Source organism: Balaenoptera borealis (genome assembly GCF_965194805.1).
Source record: "Balaenoptera borealis genome assembly, chromosome: 21".
Classification (NCBI taxonomy): domain Eukaryota; kingdom Metazoa; phylum Chordata; class Mammalia; order Artiodactyla; family Balaenopteridae; genus Balaenoptera; species Balaenoptera borealis.
This window is the reverse complement of record NC_138880.1, coordinates 29728439-29750970: the sequence shown is the minus strand read 5'-3', so window position 1 is coordinate 29750970 and position 22532 is coordinate 29728439. Positions and strand designations below refer to the sequence as shown.

The 22532-nt window shown below is 37.5% G+C and overlaps 1 long non-coding RNA gene across 1 annotated transcript in view; it reads left to right on the top strand.

Annotated features, from left to right (window-relative positions):
• LOC309619803 overlaps positions 1-22044 on the top strand; it is a 123953-nt gene extending 101909 nt beyond the window's left edge. Inside the window, exon 2 of the long non-coding RNA XR_014239247.1 lies at positions 19845-22044. This is a non-coding gene — a long non-coding RNA (uncharacterized lncRNA). The remainder of the gene's footprint in view (positions 1-19844) is intronic.
• The last annotated feature ends 488 nt before the right edge of the window (positions 22045-22532 follow it).

Below are 22532 nucleotides of genomic sequence, written 5' to 3'. Positions count from 1 at the left end.
TTGAATACAAATCTCAAGATGATACATATTTTTTCCTTCTTTAAATTAGTATAATGGAATTGGTAAATGAGCAGACTTGGTAGTAAATTCTATAGCCCTTGACAAACTTCTGTTTAATCCCTACAGCTATGGCATCAATTGGGTCAAGCAGTAATATTCCCAAATTAGCATTTCATTTAAAAGAGAAAACACATGCTAGAATTTTCTCTCACATCTGCTTTCCCAGCCTGATCAATTCGGCAGACTGAGATTATGATGAGCGACAGTCACATGAGAATACTTCAGGGAAGCCATTTGCTCTTTCTGAGCTGTAACTGCTAGAAATTAGTTTTAGGTGCAAGATACAAATGATAAGAAAAAAAGAATTCTGCTTTAAACATTGTCACTTTTTTTTCAATAGCCATGGTATTTTCCATTCTTTATAAGTACTCAAACAGGCATTTGAAGATAAAATAGGCATATATTCAATAAGACAAAATTTCTAAAATCCCCTTATAGTTACTTTATTCCCACTCCTTTTATATTGTTTCTTCTGCCCCTTTGATGTGCTTATTTTCAAGACCCCTTTTTCTTCGCACTATTGGATGACTGCTATGTTAAATTAGCTGTCTTCTGTAAAGAGGTAATTCAGTAATTCAGAACTCTGTAAGAAAATACTTCTTAGGAAGCAAATTCTTCTATCATGTCTTTTAAGGTGTATATACAATTTTAAAGGTTGAAAGGTCAATTTATGATTATTATTACTCCAAAATAATCCTTTTGAGCAAGCAGTCGACACGTTCTCCTAAGACTGTGTTCTATAATTAGTTATGGAGTTTCTGAATAGAACCTCTTCACCATCTGCCTTTCCTGTAACAAGTACGTATTAGCTCCTGTATTTTATAAGAATCATGTGTAGTATTACACTACCGGATCGGTGGATATTTCCCCATACTTTATTTTAAAAATTAGAAGCCAATTTGCCACTGCACTCAAGACTTGTCAGTGATCTCTTGAAAAAAGTGGTGATTCATTTCTGTGCTACCTGTGGGATCTGACTTCAGTCCAAAGAAATGAGTGATTATTGACCTTTTCATCTACTATGTCGTGTTTTCTGATAATCCTCAAAGTATCAATTGATTTTCACATGCGAAATTCAGCTCTACAAATAAATATACGTGAGATGTTGTGTATTTAAAAATTTGGAAAGCCCCGTCCTGGAATTGAGCCTTTTCTCTGTTTCACATCCACAGAAACTATGAGTCATTTTTAGCTCCCTGTCTGCTGTGTCCACCGGCTCCGAGGAGCTCATTTTCCCCGAAGGGTGCTTTAGACTGTAGTCATTAGAAAGATGTGAGAGTCCATCCAACTCTGCCAGCTTTGAGGCTTAGTTTTAATCACTGTTAATGAAGGTAATGATTTAGTGGGTGGAAAAAATGAGTATTAGAATAATTAGACTCTACATGAGTTTCATAAGCAATCTCCGTATAAGCTTTTTCTATGTCTCTGCTGATCTGTTTAATTCCATGTGTGGAAATTGTCCCTGAGAGTAAAGAGAGGTTGAAAAATCCTCAAACCCAAGATTTATTTAGGCAATTTTTTTTTAAGAGCTATACAATTTTAGCTTTATTTTTTCCAAATTCCAAAATAATGTTAGTCTGCCATTAAGGTTAAAAATAACTAATATTTAATGCCAGACGTAGGGGTTTCTGGCTAATGATAAACTGTGAGTTTTCTGTTGACACCTTCAGACTTTTAGAAAAGCAATAAGAAAAGCAAAACTTACAGGTAGAACGCACACACTGCAGATCTGGGAAGAATTTATTGCGGCCCAAATAAACAACTGGTTCTGTTACAGGGTGTGGGGAAATCTTCCTCCTCGCCCTGCAATGCTTCCTGCAAACCTCACTCTGCCTTGTTGATTTCTCAAGTGGTAAGAGATGTCTGAAAACACCATTATGATCAGAGTGGAAGAATGATAATAAATACTCAGAAGTCTGATTTTAATGCCAAATAACTCAGCAAACAAAACAACTTTGGAATAGCTGTAAAGGGCCAATGCTTGCCTCATGGTCTCCTGCTCTTAGTATTCCCTCCGGAATTATTTTTTCACGGGAGAGAAGAGGCATCTGTCTGAGCCTATGAGGTTGGGACAGTCTCTAAACTCAAGATAATTGGGAAACTGGAGTGACTGTGAGCTAATGTTTCTGTGATATTAAACAGGAATTGGTGTTCCAGTGTTTGCTAGAAAGCTTGACTCTCTGCTGGAATGAATATGGTTGGAACAGAAAAAAGAAAAGACTTCTGTAGGCTTTTAAACTGGCTACATTTGTATAGCGAATTCTTCATTAAGGAAATACATGGCTCATTTGGGAAAAAAGCTTTGCCCGTCTGTAACAATTTTAATATGTGCGTGTTTGAATACACAACTGCAAGAAGTATTTTCTTAAGTATGAGAAATAATTCTTATTCTTTCAAATATTAAAGAGTAATTCATGAAATTTTAGTTAATGTTGGATAATTCATTATTATGAATGAGATGTTTGTTAGAACAATGAAGTCAACTACATTCTTTGAAACAATTTTTAAAGTGTTTGGGGTGAGTGAGACATCATTGTTTTGAATGGTGTGTGACTGAACATAAAAAAGCCATCTTTAGGATGTTATTTAAGGAAATTATTTTAAATGCCTTTTAGGTCTAGCTCTGTGTTTTGTCTGAAGGTAGGACCAAGCTTCTCACTCTCTAGTTTCAGGAAGAAGGCTAGATTACCTTGTGTGAGGGAGACAAATGGTGGAGAGTGGTCCAGGAGTTTTGGGGAGGAGAGATGCTCAAACATGTAGCAAGTCATCATTTTCAAGAAGTGTCCTAAAAGTTGATTGTTCTCTGGGGTATTTCTGGAGCCCAGAATAAGGGAGAAAGTGTTAATACTGTTTTTGTCAGGATTTATTTTCTTCTAAAGATTGGATCTTATTGGGAAAAAAATCATTAACTGAAGACTGTTGCTTTTCTAGATGTGGTCAATAGAAAAAGGACTTACTGTAGTTTGCAAGAAGTAGTAGAGAGACATCATATTGGGTTAAGGCTGCTAAGGTCAAATTAATAAGCCTTACTGATTTATTTTGTTAAACTGCTAGTTGAATTTCTGAATTGGCTTTTTCGTGTGTCAACCTTAAATAAAAGTGCAACAGTCCATGTGGGTTTGATTGGTCATATAAACTGAGCTCCAGTGAAAAAATCATAGATGATTACATTTCTACACACAGGAATTTATCATCTTATGGGTTGAGTTGAAATTGGGAAAACATTTTATTACTATATTATGTCTTTCTTCCTGGGTTTCTATGTTGTGAAAAGGTATAGTCTTATTTTATTCTTTTGGTGGTTATATAGTTGCCCAGAACACAAAATTGAGAATGCATACATGGCTATTGAATCAATGCAAAATAAAGTTGTGTGTATTACAGGCACATGAATATATATATATATAGATAGAGAGAGAGAGAGAGAGAGAGAGAGAGCGCCATCGTTTGATTGGGGAATTATTTTGAATAGTATTTCGACAGGAGAAGAGATGCAAATGTTAATAGGAAATTTTAATCAAGTATACCCCAGAGTGTAAGACATACCAGCCTAGAGACTGTCTTCATTTTTCTGTGTGACCTGATTCATGAGGTTTTGAGTTTTACTGTAACTTTTTCATGATGCAGTGTAATTTATCCAAGTTGCACAGTACTGTGTGGAAACATTCTGTGGCATGTTTACTTCCTAATAATATTTTTGTGGGATTTTGGTAGGTTTAAATTGAAATAATAAGTAGCAATGTAAATTCAAATATCTCTGAGAAATTATTCAAAATTCAGAGTTTTGTAAAGGAATAGGCAGTTTCTAAAATGGTTTCTGAGACTGGATTGTTGGTTACATCAAAAAGCAAGAGGTTTGCTGTGTGACATGCTTGTATGATCTGTATGTGTACCTCCCCAAACCTAAGAAGGGGGTGTGTGTGTGTGAGACTTTATAGTGACAATCAGTGATGGCTCAGAGTCCTCAAGAAACGGAAGAGTTGATACTTGTGCCCCAGTGCAAGGACGTGGCTGTAGGTGTGACCTGCCGTTTAGCTGAAGGATATAAACAGGGACCGGGTGGATGTTTCTAAGCGAGAGAAAAAAGATTCAAAGAGAAATTGCATATGGTGAAAGGAGCAATGGCATTACGGAATTAAAACATGCAGGAGGAGGAATTAGGCTCAGAGAGAAGAGTGGACTAGTCTGTTTGTCTCAGCTCTTTCCATGGGCAGGCTTTGGTATTGAATGTCCTTTCCCCGTGCATCTTTGTTCTTCGCCCTTGACTGGCCCTCTTGCATCTTTTGCCTTCCACAGGAAGACCTTCTCTGCAGGCTCAGTCTAACCTGATCCACTCCTTAACCTCCTTTCCAAAAACACATCCAGCAACTCCCCATCACGCCTTATCACCTGCCCTCCTCTCTTTTCTGCTTATCCTCATCCCGGGCTGATCCAATCCAGTTTCTTGGCTTTTAATGACTCCGCATCTACTCTTCCCACACAACCATCTCTGATGAACTCCAGAAGCCTGTATCTAAACTGCTTACTTGACACTTCTGCTTGGATGTGTAATGAGCATCTCAAATTCAACATGCACTAAAACGAGCCATTCCTCTCTCTCTGCCTCAGACCCATTTCTCGCTCAGTCTTTCCAACCTCAGTCAATGGCAGCTCCGTCCTGCACTTTGCTCAGACCAAGAGGCTTGCAGTCACCCCGGCTTCCCTCCTCTTGAATCCCACATCCTATCCACAAGGTAATACTTTCGTTTTCATGTTTAACTTCATGAAACAATGGTGGCAGGTCTTAGCACTCACTTAGATTGTAAGAATAATGTACATTTTGAAAAATCTTTCTCTAATGGAAATTTGACAAGTCATATTATATATGACTCAGTTATCCCAAACTGTTATCCTAAAACTGTTATCCCAAACTGTTGAATGTGGATAAACTGAGTAGACCAGCCCATTACTGGTTAGTGCATGAATCAGAGATAGTATTTTAAATACTTAAAATTTTCTAAATATCAGGCTTATGTTAAATTAGATTTTGAACATTCTTGATGGAAAAGAATTACATACCTAAAGACTTAAATATTGTGACAATATATGTAATCTAAAAATGACCAAACCTTCAGAAATTTGGGGCACAATAGATTTTACTATGTGGATAAAAGTACACAGGAAACATAAAGTAAGATGTGTATGTGGCGTATGTGTATAAAAAGATGCTATAATCTCTTAATATGAGTGCAATCTTGCTTTCACATTATTTCCTTTAGATCCAAATTGGGAATTGGATAATTCTGTGATGTATCTTTTTATTTAAATTTTGGGTTAAAAAGTCACTAAAGTTTCCCCTGATCACATTTTCCCTCTCTAAAATAGTAATATGATACTGGTTATGTTAAGAAGACATTTGTCTACAAAGATATAACTAACAAAACTATCAGATTCGTCTGAATAACCACATTCACTGTTTTGGGAAAAAAGTGAAATCTTTTGCACTACCAGCGTTAAGACTGAATTTTGTGTATAAATTTATATGAGAGATGTTAAGCAATTTATGATATAGTGTACATTTTTAAAGGATAATATTCGGTTGCAGTCCTGTGAATGTTTTTTGTTGGGCATTTTAAGCAATTGTTATGGAAGATCCTCATAAAACAACTCAAATGAGAACCAAGGCCTTCACATCTACCATAAAGTGAGAGGTTCTTTCACATTGCATTGACAATGCAATTGTCAGTGGGTAGATTGACAATGGGTGGCATATTTTCTTCAGTACAGTATTTCAAGGTATCCTCATCTTTTCCATAGTTACACTGAAGAAGAATAAATAAAACCAGCCAATCACAAGATTAAAGTGCCTTCATTTGGGTTCCTATGTGTTTGCCCTGTTTGATATCACAGGTGAGTCAGAAACCGATGCCTTATTTCCAGAGGAGACTAAATAATAATACTAACAACAAAAACAGTGGCAAGTACACACAGAGTAAGTCCCACGTGCCAGGTGTCCTTGGAAGGGCTTCACATATATGAAGCCATTTCATCTTGGCATTGACACTAGAACCTGTTCTACAGATGAAGGAACTGAGTTCAAATAATTTAGTTATGCTGCCCATATTCATGCATTTTTCTAAGTGGCAGAACTGGTATCAAGTGCAGGCTGACTATTTTTTTTTTTAACCAGATGAGAGATGCACAGTTAGATTTAACCAGGAGCCCCATTTCCTCTCCCTTCTCCTTCTCTTTTGCCTCCAAATCTTCAAAGAAATGTGCTGGCTGTGAGCGTCAAACAGGAGCCTGACATCACGGAGGGATCAGGACTGCTTAGAACAGTGAGGAATGAGGGTACCTACAGATGGTTCCTGGGAATTACACTCTACTGGGAAGAGAGGGCCTGAAAGGCCTGCTCACTGGTCTCCAAATCTTAACGTTACCAAGTGCAAGGTCATACTGCTCACTGCATGACAGGCCAGTGAACCAAGAGACGAGTTGTTGGGGCAATGGATAGCAAGTTTATTCGGAAACCAGCAGACTGAGAAGATGGGGGACTCGTGTCCCAAAGAACCATCTTGCCCAGGTTTGGATGCTAGTTTCTTTTATAGAACAAAGAGTGGGAGGTGAGGAGGTGAGGAGATGAAGTAAAAAAGACAATAAGCTGTTGCAGATATTTCCTGGCTCCGGCCAGACTCCGGAGGGGCTGTGTTCATTTCTTCCTTCCTGCAGCCATTCATAGGTAGGCCTGGTCAGGATGCTTCCTGTGAGCTAAACAAAGGTATTTTGGCTTAACACTCAGGAGTGGCAGGTAGGGCTCAGTGGCCAGAGATGGGCCGTTGTGTACACTTTAAGCTGTAGGCAACATCCCGTTCATGGTTAACTTGTAGAAAAGCAATAGAATACAAAGGTTAAAGTAAAATAAAGAGATCCAATGTGGAGTCAGATTTGTTCTTTCCTATGAAGTTAATGTCCTGAACTTTCTCTTTTACTGTGATGAGGAAAATGTACATGTGGCCTGGCCCAAAATAGGGGAGGCACCAGGTTTGGGGCAGCCCTACAGCTGCCGTAATAAACCAGGAATGGGGTTTTCTATCTTTTTTGTACCTCAACCTTACTGAGATATAATTGACAAATAAAAATTGTATATATTGAAAATGTACAACTGCATGTTTTGATACGTGTCTATCTTGTGAAATAGTCACCGCAATCAAGCTAATTAATGTGTCTGTCCCCTCACATACTTACCATGTTCCCGAGTTTCATTTGTGTAAGTTGAGTATGTTCTGAGGATCCAATGCACTGCAGCACGACTTCAGTTAACAAGGCTGCATTGTATAGTTGCACTCGCTAAGAGGACCGTGGTTTTCTGATCATTTAACTTGATATGAGGATATAGTGTAGAAATTCTAGAGGAATATGCATTCCTTAGACATCTGTTTTGAAAATCCAGTCATTGCGTTGCCTAACAGATGTGCAGTGATCAATTGTGAAGGTAAAAGTCTCAGTTTGACAGCAAACGAGGGTAACATCACTACAGAGCTCCCTGCGGGAAGTTGCTCCCATGAGGCCTTAGGGTTTAGATTTCAGGCCTGTCCAACACTGGACGTTCACCTGTGTTTAGAGTAACCAACTCCCCAGGATTCATCCCCGCTGCATGAGAAACCATGTACCGCGAGCCCAGGTGGGAGCTGGCACATGGAAAAGGAGAACAAGTGTCTTCAGAAATCATCTCATCCGTTGGAAACTTATATTCAGAATTGGCTGACAGGAAGGTACATATTTTCTTCTTGCTGAGGGGAAGTAAAATATTTATTCGATCTCAGGAAAAAAAATTTTTATCCTGGTGATCTTAATAAATTCATCAAATTCTTACATCCTTTATGAACACAAACATGGAGAAGACTTGTAAATAGAAAGTAACCAGAAATAATGCAGTTTCTTCAAGCTTGAGAACTTAAAGGTCTTGCTTCTAAAGGCATTTATTTATTTATTTTTTTTAATTGAAGTATAGTTTATTTACAATGTTGTGTTAGTCTCAAGTGTACAGCAAAATGATTCAGACATACATATATATACATATATATATTCTTTTTCAGATTCTTTTCCATTATAGGTTATTACAAGATATTGAATATAGTTCCCTGTGCTGTACAGTGACCCTTGTTGTTTATCTATTTTACATTTAGTTGTGTGTATCTCTTAATCCCAAACTCCTAATTTATCCTGCCACCCCTTTCCCCTTTGGTAACCATAAGTTTGTTTTCTATGACTGTGGTTCTATTTCTGTTTTGTAAATAAGTTCATTTGTATCATTTTACAGATCCCACATATAAGTGATATCATATGTTATTTATCTTTGACTTACTTCACTTAATATGATAATCTTTATTTCCATTCATGTTGCTGCAAATGGCATTATTTCATTCTTTTTTATGGCTGAGTAGTATAAAGATGATTTTTAGATATGTATTAAGAATTTTATTTTAAGCTGTATGAGCCTTGGGAATTATTTAAGCAGTGTTATGTATTAACTTTTGTCAGAATCCATCTTCCTTCTGTATATGCATTATGTGTGTATATACATATATATGGCATATAATATATGTATACAATATTTATATGGTATATACTATATATTTGTGGCATATATCATCTATTGTATATGACATATATAGCATATCTTACATAATATGATAGATATATTCAAAATTCTCTTGTGTGAATGTTTCTAAAATTCTTTTTTCCTTTCCCTGACTAAAACATTTTAAACATTTTTAAAAATAGACAACCTACCAATACTTGAAAAGAGATTTAAACACATCACTGACTGGAATACTATGATATTTCCTAATATCATTTATGGTGCTTGATTTATAACGAAGAAAGGTATTGAAGTGGCGTCAACCCAGAGACGTTCCAGGGCAGCTGAACAGATCCCACAACGTCTACTCCTTCTGTAAAAAGGGAGGAAAATCAGGTCATTTGGCATCTTCTGATAAATTGCTTACAGTGAGTCATGGTTTGGGATAAAGCTGGGGGTTTTTTTGTTTTTGTTTTTTTTAAAGAATAGCCATTTTAATCAATAAGCATCCCTTCAAAGCATTTAAATATTAATGAAAGTGAATTTAAAGATAGGAAGAAAGAGAAGTAAAAGGCAGAAATGCACAGGAACCAAGGGGACTTTTAAGTTCGAAAGTAAAATTCAGGTTGGTGAAATGAACATAACAAATCATGGCCACAGTATGTTGATAGGAAAAGCAGGTTTGAAGTGAAAATTAAAACGGAGTTAAGAAATAATCTCATCAGTGAGGTGACTGTTGCTGAGAAATGAATGAGCACAGTTGAGGATTTTAGCACCGAAGGGAAAAGTGAAAGATGCAGTAAGTGAAATAAATTTGCTAGAAGTAAAAAAAAAAAAAAGCTTTTAAAAATGTTTACAGAATATACATTGAGTAATACAAGCTGTACAGATTTTATTTTTTTCCTTAATATAGAAAAAATCTTTAAGTGTGTGTTAGCTAATACTGAAGGGCAAAAATGTTAGGTGATCACATAACAACTGTTATCCTTTTAAATGTGATAAATCTTGCTTTCTTCAAAGACCATATACTCAAAGCCATGGCAGATCTCAGCCATCAGTGTAAAGACATATTAAGTTATTCATTGTTTCTGGCAAAGAGTGAGAAAAACAGATTTCAGAAGAGAGTCGTCTGACTAAACATAATTTGGTCACTTTTAAATAAGCTATTCTTTACCTGATTTGAAATATGGAATCAATTCCCATTCTAGACATTACAGCAATTCCATTTTCAGTGAACATGTCTCATTTCATTAAAAGTTATATACTCTCATCATTCCTAGAGTGGTCTTTGCTAGTGCAAGTGGCTCAGTAAGAGTTTAGTGGAGACATTACTAAATATTAAATATTGGAGTGCCTATATAAAAATAGTCAATTACAAAGTGGATATGTTCCATCTTTCTGTCTCACTGTGTGTTTTAATTCTCTTCATTCAGAACAGCAGACAGGAAACCAACAGACGGTTTACTATGTTCCAGACATTGTTTTGAGTGCTTCAGACCCATCCTGAGTGACTTAGATAAGATCCTGTCTTGTGAAGCTAACATTCCAGCATGGAAAAGGGCCCTCAAACATAATAAAATGAATCCAAGAAACCTGAAAAGTATGAGTCAAAGCCATTTCATACTTAAAATCAAAGATTAGAAGAATTCTAACATTTGTTTCATTCCTATTTTATAGTTGTTAAAGAAAATAAAACATGTTTTTCAGAAACACCTTCCCCCAAAAGAAGGTAACAAATCAAGTTGTTTATAGTGTTTAATTACTCCCTTAATGTACAGTGTTAAAATTTATGATAATCACATCACACTTGTACTTGGGTCAAACCATGAAGAATTCAAAGGAGTATGTTTTTGTAATTTACATACATATGATAGAGAATTGATACTTAACATGGTTAAAAAAAAAAGCTCTTTCCTACCATTCTTAGCTTAAGTCCTAAATACAACCTAAAATGATATTAGCATAATTTACCACATTATAAATGGAATATTTGCTAAAACTGAATCAACAGGACCAATTAGTTAAACTGTTGAAAGTGGTAGATTAATTTCCTCACAAAAGCAAACGCAGGACCAGAAAGAAGAATAAGACAATTGTAAAATAACAACAGGATGAAGTATTTTTACTGAAAAAACTTTTTGTAAGGAACATGGAAGACAAAGGATGCATTTTTTTAATCACAAGAGAAATGTGTGCACCTTTCAACTACAGAAGTCTTCCATAATTACTGTTTAAGATTGATTTATCCTAGTAATAAGCTTCTAAACACTGATGGGATTTTATAAAGAATTAAAATCTAAGTGTATGGATTAAAAACTTGAGAATCAATTTCCTTTCTAGTCCATAATTCTTTAGGTCAATATGAAAATCTATCTTTACTATTGTTAATAAGAAGTATAAGTTCTATTTCTTTTGATTTCTTTTTTTACTTTTATAGCAAGCCTGAAAAGTTGTATATGAAGCTCTATACTTCTTAAACTCTATAATACTTGATGAATTTTTTTTAAGCTATTTTTTTAAACATCTTTATTGGAGTATAATTGCTTTACAGTGTTGTGTTACTTTCTGCTGTGTAACAAAGTGTATCAGCTATGTGTATACATATATCCCCATATCCCCTCCCTCTTGCGTCTCCCTCCCACCCTCCCTATCCCACCCCTCTAGGTGGTCACAAAGCATCAAGCTGATCTCCCCTTGCCATGCAGCTGCTTCCCACTAGCTATCTATTTTATGTTTGGTAGTGTATATATGTCCATGCCCCTCTCTCACTTTGTCCCAGCTTACCTTTCCCCCTCCCCGTGTCCTCAAGTCCATTCTCTACGTCTGAGTCTTTATTCCTGTCCTGCCCCTATGTTCATCAGAACCAATTTTTTTTTTTAAGATTCCGTATGTATGTGTTAGCATACGGTATTTGTTTTTCTCTTTCTGACTTACTTCACTCTGTATGACAGACTCTAACTCCATCCACCTCACTACAAATAACTCAGTTTTGTTTCTTTTTATAGCTGAGTAATATTACATTGTATATATGTGCCACATCATCTTTATCCATTCATCTGTTGATGGACACTTAGGTTGTTTCCATGTCCTGGCTATTGTAAATAGTGCTGCAATGAAGATTGTGGTACATGTATCTTTTTGAATTATGGTTTTCTCTGGGTATATGCCCAGTAGTGGGATTGCTGGGTCATATGGTAGTTCAATTTTTTAGTTTTTTAGGGAACCTCCATACTGTTCTCCATAATGGCTGTGTCAATTTACATTCCCACCTACAGTGCAAGAGGGTTCCCTTTTCTCCACACCCTCTCCAGCATTTGTTGTTTGTTCATTTATTGATGATGGCCATTCTGATCAGTGTGAGGTGATACCTCATTGTAGTTTTGATTTGCATTTCTCAGATAATTAGTGATGTTGAGCATCCTTTCATGTGTTTGTTGGCAATCTGTATATCTTCTTTGGAGAAATGTCTATTTAGGTCTTCCACCCATTTGGATTGGGTTTGTTTTTTTCATATTGAGCTGCATGAGCTGCTTTTATATTTTAGAGATTAATCCTTTGTCTGCTGCTTTGTTTGCAAATATTTTCTCCCATTCTGACGGTTGTCTTTTCGTCTTATTTATGGTTTCCTTGCTGTGCAAAAGTTTTTAAGTTTCATTAGGTCCCATTTGTCTATTTATTGTTTCGTTTTTATTTCCATTTCTCTAGGGGGTGGGTCAAAAAAGATCTTGCTGTGATTTATGTCATAGAGTGTTCTGCCTACGCTTTCCTCTAAGAGTTTTATAGTGTCTGGCCTTCCATTTAGGTCTTTAACCCATTTTGAGTTAATTTTTGTGTATGGTATTAGGAAGTGTTCTAATTTCATTCTTTTACATGTAGCTGTCCAGTTTTCCCAGCACCACTTATTGAAGAGGCTGTCTTTCCTCCATTGTATATTCTTGCCTCCTTTATCAAAGATAAGGTGACTATAGGTGCTTGGGTTTATGTCTGGGCTTTGTATCCTGTTGCACTGATCTATATTTCTGTTTTTGTGCCAGTAGCATACTGTCTTAATTACTGTAGCTTTGTAGTATAGTCTGAGGTCCGGGAGCCTAGTTCCTCCAGCTCGGTTTTTCTTTCTCAAGATTGCTTTGGCTATTCGGGGTCTTTTGTGTATCCATACAAATTATGAAATATTTTGTTCCAGTTCTGTGAAAAATGCCACTGGTAATGTGATAAGGATTACATTAAATCTGTAGATTGCTTTGGGTAGTATAGTCTTTTTCACAGTGTTGATTCTTCCAATCCAGGAACATGGTATATCTCTCCATCTGTTTGTATCATCTTTAATTTCTTTCATCAGTGTCTTATAGTTTTCTGCATACAGGTCTTTTGTCTCCTTAGGTAGGTTTATTCCTAGGTATTTTATTCTTTTTGTTGCATTGGTAAATGGGAGTGTTTCCTTAATTTCTCTTTCACATTTTTCGTCATTAGTGTATAAGAATGCAAGAGAGGGCTTCCCTGGTGGCGCAGTGGTTGAAAATCTGCCTGCCAATGCAGGGGACACGGGTTCGAGCCCTGGTCTGGGAGGATCCCACATGCCGTGGAGCAACTAGGCCCGTGAGCCACAACTACTGAGCCTGCGCGTCTGGAGCTTGTGCTCCACAACAAGAGAGGCCGCGACAGTGAGAGGCCCATGCACCGCGATGAAGAGTGGCCCCCACTCACCCCAACTAGAGAAAGCCCTCACACAGAAACAAAGACCCAACACAGGCAAAAGTAAAATAAATAAATTAAAAAAAAAAAAAGAATGCAAGAGATTTCTGTGCATTAATTTTGTATCCTGCTACTTTACTAAATTCATTGATTAGCTCTAGTAGTTTTCTGGTAGCATCTTTAGGATTCTCTGTGTATAGTATCATGTCATCTGCAAGCAGTGAGAGTTTTACTACTTCTTTTCCAATTCAGATTCCTTTTATTTCTTTTTCTTCTCTGATTGCCATGGCTAAAACTTCCAAAACTATGTCGAATAATTGTGGTGAGAGTGGACAACCTTGTCTTGTTCCTGATCTTATAGGAAATGGTTTCATGTTTTCACCATTGAGAATGATGTTGCTGTGGGTTTGTCATATATGGCCTTTATTATGTTGACGTAAGTTCCCTGTATGCCCAATTCCTGGAGAGTTTTTATCATAAATGGGTGTTGAATTTTCTCAAAAGCTTTTTCTGCATCTATTGAGATTATCATATGGTTTTTATCTTTCAGTTTGTTAATATGGTGTATCACATTGATTGATTTGCGTGTATTGAAGAATCCTTGGATTCCTGGGATAAACCCCACTTGATCATGGTGTATGATCATTTTAATGTGTTGTTGGATTCTGTTTGTATTCTGTTAGTATTTTGTTGAGGATTTTTGCATCTATGTTCATCAGTGATATTGGCCTGTAGTTTTCTTTTTTTGTGACATCTTTGTCTGGTTTTGGTATCAGGGTGATGGTGGCCTCGTAGAATGACTTTGGGAGTTTTCCTCCCTTTGCTGTATTTTGGAAGAGTTTGAGAAGGATAGGTGTTAGCTCTTCTCTAAATGTTTGATAGAATTCACCTCTGAAGCCATCTGGTCCTGGGCTTTTGTTTGTTGGAAGATTTTTAATCACAGTTTCAATTTCAGTGCTTGTGATTGGTCTATTCATACTTTCTGTTTCTTCCTGGTTCAGTCTTGGAAGGTTGTACTTTTCTAAGAATTTGTCCATTTCTTCCAGGTTGTCCATTTTATTGGCATAGAGTTGCTTGTAGTAGTCTCTCATGATCCTTTGTATTTCTGCAGTGTCAGTTGTTACTTCTCCTTTTTCATGTCTAATTCTGTTGATTTGAGTCTTCTCCCTTTTTTTCTTGATGAGTCTGGCTAATGGTTTATCAATTTTGTTGTCTTCTCAAAGAACCAGATTTTAGTTTTATTCATTTTTGCTATTGTATCCTTCATTTCTTTTTCATTTATTTATGATCTGATATTTATGATTTCTTTCCTTCTGCTAACTTTGGGGTTGTTTTTTTTTTTTCTTCTTTCTCTAATTGCTTTAGGTGTAAGGTTAGGTTGTTTATTTGAGATTTTTCTTGTTTCTTGAGGGAGGATTTAATTGCTCTAACCTTCCCTCTTAGAACTGCTTTTGCTGCATCCCATAGGTTTTGGGGCATTGTGTTTCCATTGTCATTTGTTTTTAGGTATTTTTTGATTTCCTCTTTGATTTCCTCAGTGATCTCATAGTTATTTAGTAGTGTATTGTTTAGCCTCCATGAGTTTTTATTTTTTACCCTGTAGTTGATATCTAATCTCATAGTGTTGTGGTCGGAAAAGATACTTGATACAATTTCAGTTTTCTTAAATTTTCCAAGGCTTGATTTGTGACACAAGATATGATCTATCCTGGAGAATGTTCCATGTGCACTTGAGAAGTGTATCCTGTTGTTTTTGGATGGAATGTCCTATAAATATCAATTAAGTCCATCTGGTCTAATGTGTCATTTAAAGCTTGTGTTTCCATATTTATTTTCATTTTGGTTGATCTGTCCATTGGTGAAAGTGGGGTGTTAAAGTCCTGTACTATTATTGCGTTACTGTCAATTTCCCTTTTTATGACTGTGAGCATTTGCTTTATGTATTGAGGTGCTCCTATGTTGGGTACATAAATATTTACAGTTGTTATATCTTCTTGGATTGATCCCTTGATCATTATGTAGTGTCCTTCTTTGCGTCTTGTAATAGTCTTTATTTTAAAGTCTATTTTGTCTGATGTGAGAATTGCTACTCCAGCTTTCTTTTGATTTCCATTTGCATGGAATATCTTTTTCCACCCCCTCACTTTTGGTCTGTATGTGTCCCTACGTCTGAAGTGGGTCTCTTGTAGACAGCATATATATGGGTCTTGTTATTGTCTCCGTTCAGCCAGTCTATGTCTTTTGGTTGGAGCATTTAATCCATTTACATTTAAGGTAATTATCGATATGTATGTTTCTATTACCATTTTTTAATTGTTTTGGGTTTGTTTTTGTAGGTCTTTTACTTCTCTTGTGTTTCCCACCTAGAGAATTTCCTTTACCATTTGTTGTAAAGCTGGTTTGGTGGTGCTGAATTCTGTTAACTTTTGTTTGTCTGTAAGGTTTTAATTTCTCCGTCCAATCTGAATTAGATCCTTGCTGGGTAGAGTAATCTTGGTTGTAGGTTTTTCTCCTTCATCACTTTAAATATGTCCTGCCACTCCCTTCTGGCTTGCAGAGTTTCTGCTGAAAGATCAGCTGTTAACCTTATGGGGATTCCCTTGTATGTTATTTGTTGCTTTTCCTTTGCTGCCTTTAATATTTTTTCTTTGTATTTAATTTTTGATAGTTTGATTAATATGTGTCTTGGTGTGTTTCTCCTTGGATTTATCCTGTATGGGACTCTCTGGGCTTCCTGGACTTAGTTGACTATTTCCTTTCCCACTTCAGTTAAGTTTTCAACTATAATCTCTTCAAATATTTTCTCAGACCCATTCTTTTTCTCTTGTTCTTTTGGGACCCCTATAATTCAAATGTTGGTGTGTTTAATGTTGTCCCAGTTGTCTCTGAGGCTGTCCTCAATTCTTTTCTTTCTTTTCTCTTTATTCTGCTCTGTGGCAGTTATTTCCACTATTCTCTCTTCCAGGTCACTTATCTGTTCTTCTGCCTCAGTTATTCTGCTATTGATTCCTTCTAGAGAATTTTAAATTTCATTTATTGTGTTGTTCATCATTGTTTGTTTGCTCTCTACTTCTTCTAGGTCCTTGTTAAACGTTTCTTGTATTTTCTCCATCCTATTTCTGAGATTTTGGATCATCTTTACTATCATTACTCTGAATTCTTTTTCAGGTAGGCTGCCTATTTCCTCTTCATTTGGTTGGTGTGGTGGGTTTTTACCTTGCTCCTTCATCTGCTGCATATTTCTCTGTCTTCTCATTTTGTTTAACTTACTGTGTTTGGGGGTCTCCTTTTCACAGGCTGCAGGTTTGTAGTTCCTGTTATTTTTGGTGTCTGCCCCCAATGGGTGCAGTTGGTTCAGTGGCTTGTGTAGGCTTCCTGGTGGGGTGTCCTTGTGCCTGTGTTCTCGTGGGTGGGGCTGGATCTTGTCCTTCTGGTGGGCAGGGTCACGTCCGGTGGTGTGTTTTGGGTTGTCTGTGAAGTTAGTATGACTTTAGGCAGTCTCTCTGCTAATGGGTGCGGTTGTGTTCCTGTCTTGCTAGATGTTTGGCGTGGGGCGTCCAGCACTGGAGCTTGCTGGCCATTGGGTGGAGCTGAGTCTTAGTGTTGAGACGGAGATCTCTGGGAAAGCTCTTGCCGATTAATATTACGTGGAACCAGGAGGTCTCTGGTCGTCCAATGTCCTGGACTCAGCTCTCCCACCTCGGTGGCTCAGGCCTGACACCCGGCTGCAGCACGAAGACCCTACCAGCTGCACAGCTCAGAAGAAAAGGAAGAAAAAAAAAAAGAACAGATAGAACCCCAAAACAAACTGTAAAAGCAAACTAAACAGACAAAATCACACAAAGAAACATATACACACACACTCACAAAAAGAGAAAAAAGGAAAAAAAAAAAAGGAAGAGAGCAACCAAACCAATAAACAAATCCACCAATGATAACAAGCACTAAAAACTAAACTAAGATAAACATAAAACCAAAAACAAATCAGACACAGAAAGCAAACCCCAAGTCTACAGTTGCTCCCAAAGTCCACTGCCTCAATTTTGGGAACATTTGTTGTCTAGTCAGGTATTCCAGAGATGCAAGGTACCTCACGTTGATTGTGGAGATTTAATCCGCTTCTCCTGAGGCTTCTGGGAGAGATTTCCCTTTCTCTTCTTTGTTCGCACAGCTCCTCGGGTTCAGCTTTGGATTTGGCCCCGCCTCTGCATGTAGGCCACCCCTAGGCATCTGTCCTTCCCCCAGACAGGACGGGGTTAAAGCAGCGGCTGATTAGGGCTCCCTTGTTCATTCAGGCCAGGGAGAGGGAGGTTACAGTAGTCATAATTGGAATGTGCTGAGGCACGCTGTGTTCTCCCAGGGAAGTTGTCCCTGGATCACGGCACCCTGGCAGTGGCGGGCTGCACAGGCTCCTGGCGGGGTGGGGGGAGGTGTGGGGGTGTGGGTAGTGACCTGCGCTTGCACACAGGATTCTTGGTGGCAACGGCGGCAGTGTTAGCGGTCCATGCCCATTTTTGGGGTCTGAGCTGATAGCTGTGGCTTGCACCCATCTCTGGAGCTCACTTAGGCAGTGCTCTGCCCTCTGTGCACACGCAGAGCAGGAAGCCCCTCTCCTCGCGCACTGCAAAACAGTGGTCTCTTGCCTCTTCAGCAGTTCCAGACTTTTTCCTGGACTCCCTCCCGGCTAGCTGTGATGCACTAGCCCCCTTCAGGCTGTGTTCACACCACCAACCCCAGTCCTCTCCCTGGGATCTACCTCTGAAGCCCGAGCCTCAGCTCCCAGCCCCGGCCCGCCCCGGCGGGTGAGCAGACAAGCCTCTAGGGCTGGTGAGTGCTGGTCGGCACCGATCCTTTATGCGGGAATCTCTCCGCTTTGCCCTCCTCACCCCTGTGGCTGCGCTCTCCTCTGTGACTCCGAAGCTCCCCCATCTGCCACCCGCAGTCTCTGCCCGCGAAGGGGCTTCCTAGTGTGTGGAAAGTTTTCCTCCTTCACCGCTCCCTCTCAGAGGTGCAGGTCCCGTCCCTATTCTTTTGTCTCTGTTTTTTCTTTTTTTCTTTTGCCCAATGCAGTTACGTGGGGAGTTTCTTGCCTTTTGGGAGGTCTGAGGTCTTCTGCCAGCATTCAGTAGGTGTTCTGTAGGAGTTGTTCCACATGTAGATGTATTTTTGATATATTTGTGGGGAGGAAGGTGATCTCCACGTCTTACTCCTCCACCATTTTGAAGGTCTCCCTGAGTTGATGAATTTTTAACACAATATACTCCATCTAATTTTTTAGTTAGAATTACATCTAGGCTAGAAATTGTTGTCTTTCTTATTTTTCAGGAAAGCCAAACAGAAAGATCTAAACAATGTGTTGGTAATATCTTTCAGCATTGTGAAATGTCTGTCTTATGTAATTTCTAATTATATCCAATTATAGATTGTGACTGACTGTATATATTTATTTAACTATATATAATTATATAGGTATATACCTTTGTTTAATAACTTTTATTTGGAGAAGAAAGGGATGCTAAATTTTACTTAAAGGTTAGTGAAAATAAATATGTAATTATATCCTCCCCTTGAGTTCCCCAGCCTGGTGAATTCTATTCATGAAAACTTTAGTTAAGTAATCCTGATGGAGAGGATGTAATGATCCTTCTTAGTGTAGCTTACCTGAATAAAACACCACAATCTTGATTCAGTCTCTTGATTGTTATCACAGACATGGCACTGGGGCATTCTTAGTAGTTTTATTCATGTTTATCTTTATCCTCAGAAGATCAGTATCAAATGTAGAGGTCCAACACCCCATGCCATTGAAATCCTACATAAAACACTTTTTTTTCTAGACAATTTCTAGAAACTTAGTTTCCAAGATTATCATATTGTAGGAGAGACTTCCAGATCATATTTTATTTCAAAGTAGGTGCAGCCAATTGAAAAAGTACATTAAGTTTCAAAAACAGTATAAGACATAAAGTCCTCTTTAAGATAAATCATGTTTTAATCTCAAAGACAGTTATGTTATTTTAACCACGTGACATGGAACTTTAAAAACTTGAAGATATTTATTATTAGAATAGCATTTATTGAGACTTTATGAAGTACTGAGTAGTATGCTAGGTATTTTAAACCTCACAGAATTCTGCAGGGTCAAATGAATGAGACTGATTTTACAGATGTGGAGACGAAGGCCCAAGGTTTTCTGGCTCCAGTGGGGAGATTCTGACTCTTAGTGTAAAAGTGCTTTATAGAAGCCATGCCTCAGGGCTTGCAATTAATTCTATTGTGGTAAAGAACCAAGTGGGCAGTAGCATATGGCAGGACACACAAAACCCCTTCTCCCCTTGGAGTATATTTTGCAAGCAAAGGCTTCCTGAGGAAGACTTATTTCAGGTCCCTAAAATTAACATCAGGTACAGAACATCAGGAGTACTTGACAGCTGTTCTTTGTTGATGATACATTTACATTTATTTTTACTGAGCTGAAGGTCTTTATGGAGAGCCCCTCATCTGACTTGTCACTTTCTGTTTTGTCTCCTAGGTGCTGGGCTCGATGTGGCGAACACTTAAGGTGGCCCCAGATGTTGAAGGTAGGTCTGGAATTTCTCCTGGCCATTACTCCAGTTTCCTTTTCTCTGTTTGATGACATCGAGCTCTCAGGAGGGAGAGGTCTCTTTCTCTCTGTATTCGCCCTTATTCTTAGGAGATTCCATCAGCCCTTTTGGACCGAACATTCTATTTGTAGGCATCACACTCTCACATTTATAATGTCAATCAAAACCTTGCCTCTGGACCCCAGATGGGCTTATATTACTTCGTAATTATCTTTTGCTTGGGATGCCACTTTTTCTTTTAACCAGACATATTAACTTCTACCGCAAACTGTACTCCCTTTCAGCAAATGTGCCTTTCGACCTGGTCAGAAAAATCATGTGTTAGGAATCTTCTTTAACTCCTCTTCATTTGTCTTCTCCTCCAAATATCCACCAACAATCCTGGCAGTTCTGCCTCCAAAAGGTATCTCAACACGCTTGAATTCTCCATCTCAAGGACTAGCAACCTATTCATGGATCCCCAAATTCATTCATTTCAAGAAATGTTTCTACAACACCTACTTAATAGATACCAGATACTGTTCTAGCCACAAGGGATTCAACACGGAACAAAAGCAAACCTAGACTCTCATGGACCTTGTAATAAACGTTTATTGATCCCCTTCTGTTTGCATAATGCATAGCAATAACTCTCTTGGAAGAAAGAGTATATTTCAGTGATACTTTGTTCTCTATGTAAAGATCTGTTACTAATTATTCTCATGTCTTTGAACATAACAAGGTAGAATCAAAGTCCCTTCGAGTCATTTAGCTAACTGGGTTTCACGTAGGTTGTAATGAATTATTAGCAAGTGAATCATAACCCAAAACACAGATATTCACAGCATTTAAAATGTTCTTTAGAGTTACAGAACTTGACGTGAATAATATTAGTGCTTGTTCCACCCTGATTATTTAAATTATATGTCATTTATGAGAACTGTCTTGGTATAATACTCTTTTCTCTGTTGGTTACAACATGATTGTTTCAAAACTACTTGCGTTGTTGCCTATTCTCAAAATGTCTTGTTTACAAAAAGGTTTAGTATTCCAAATATCAGTCAACTTAGAAAATATGCCAAGTTTCACTGTTTGAGACAAGAAAAACAACAAAAAAATTAAATCAACTTTTGAAAAACTCTTAGAAACTTAGACAAATATCTTAGCAGAATTATTTCTTTTTTATTTGGCAACAATGTGATTTAACAACCATTAAACCATTAGGGTTTTGATAAACATGATTTTTTTGCTTTTCACGAGAAGCACAGAAGCTAGTGATTTGATAAGGCAAAAGCAATATTCACATTAAAACTATAATCTCTAAATATTTTTTCTACTAACTTTTAAAATACTTTTATTAGTTCTGGCAATGATTGATCAAACAATAAATTAATCCCTAATAGATGACCAAAGAGAATTCAAAATCTGAAAGTAACTGATAATTTTGAAATAAGGAAAATACCAGAAATTTAATTTTTACCTATGCATCTCTATATGAGGTGTAATTTTAATTAATAACATTATGCTTGCAGAGAGTCCTGATGAAGATTATATTTCCCAAAATGCATGGGATATTGTCATGCATATGATCCTTAAAGATTCTTAATATAATACACATTTTTCATTTTATTTGAATATTTATTTTAGTAAGTTCTTTGTGTGTTAATACTTGCATTGACCAAATTGTTCAACTTTATAAGGTATCGTCTCAGGATGATTTGCTATTTTTACAAAAAGCATGTACATTCTAACCACATCAATTTCCATGAAAATACAACTTTCCCAATTTTATGAAAGAGAAAATGTAGCAGAAGTTCAGCAACCAATGGCCTAGCATAGTAATATCAGAAAGTAAAACAGGGCTTCCCTGGTGGCGCAGTGGTTGAGAATCTGCCTGCTAATGCAGGGGACACAGGTTCGAGCCCTGGTCTGGGAAGATCCCACATGCCGCAGAGCAACTGGGCCCGTGAGCCACAACTACTGAGCCTGCGCGTCTGGAGCCTGTGCTCCGCAACAAGAGAGGCCGCGATAGTGAGAGGCCCACGCACCGCGATGAAGAGTGGCCCCCGCTTGCCGCAACTGGAGAAAGCCCTCGCACAGAAACAAAGACCCAACACAGCCATAAATAAATAAATAAATAAATTAATTAATTAATTAATTAATTTTAAAAAAAAGAAAGTAAAACAGAATTCCTCTCCCTATTTCAAATACTTAGTGTTACTAATGTTGGAAGATGATCTTACTTATCTCTTAGTTTCCTCAATGCCTCACCCAGTGCCTCGCGGGTATTCAGAGCTTCATAATTATCTATTGAATAAAGGAAAACACCTAGAGTTAATTTAATTGTTGCCATGCATTATTTACACTTTCAAATGACATTCTTTTACTTTGTCAAATATACAGAACACAATCGTGAGTGGTAAGAGAGGTGTGCATGTTACTTTATAACTTTTAAACATAATTGCTAAAGCACAACGTGGTTGATGACAGATCATTTGACTGGACATTCTGTTTTCAACTTTGTTTCGGCTTCATTTCTACAGTCTTTGCATAATGCCTAACAAATTTAGCAGGCCCAAATATGAACAATTTTCTTGATAGTCAGTATCCATTTCTGCTTATCTTTTTTTTTCTGC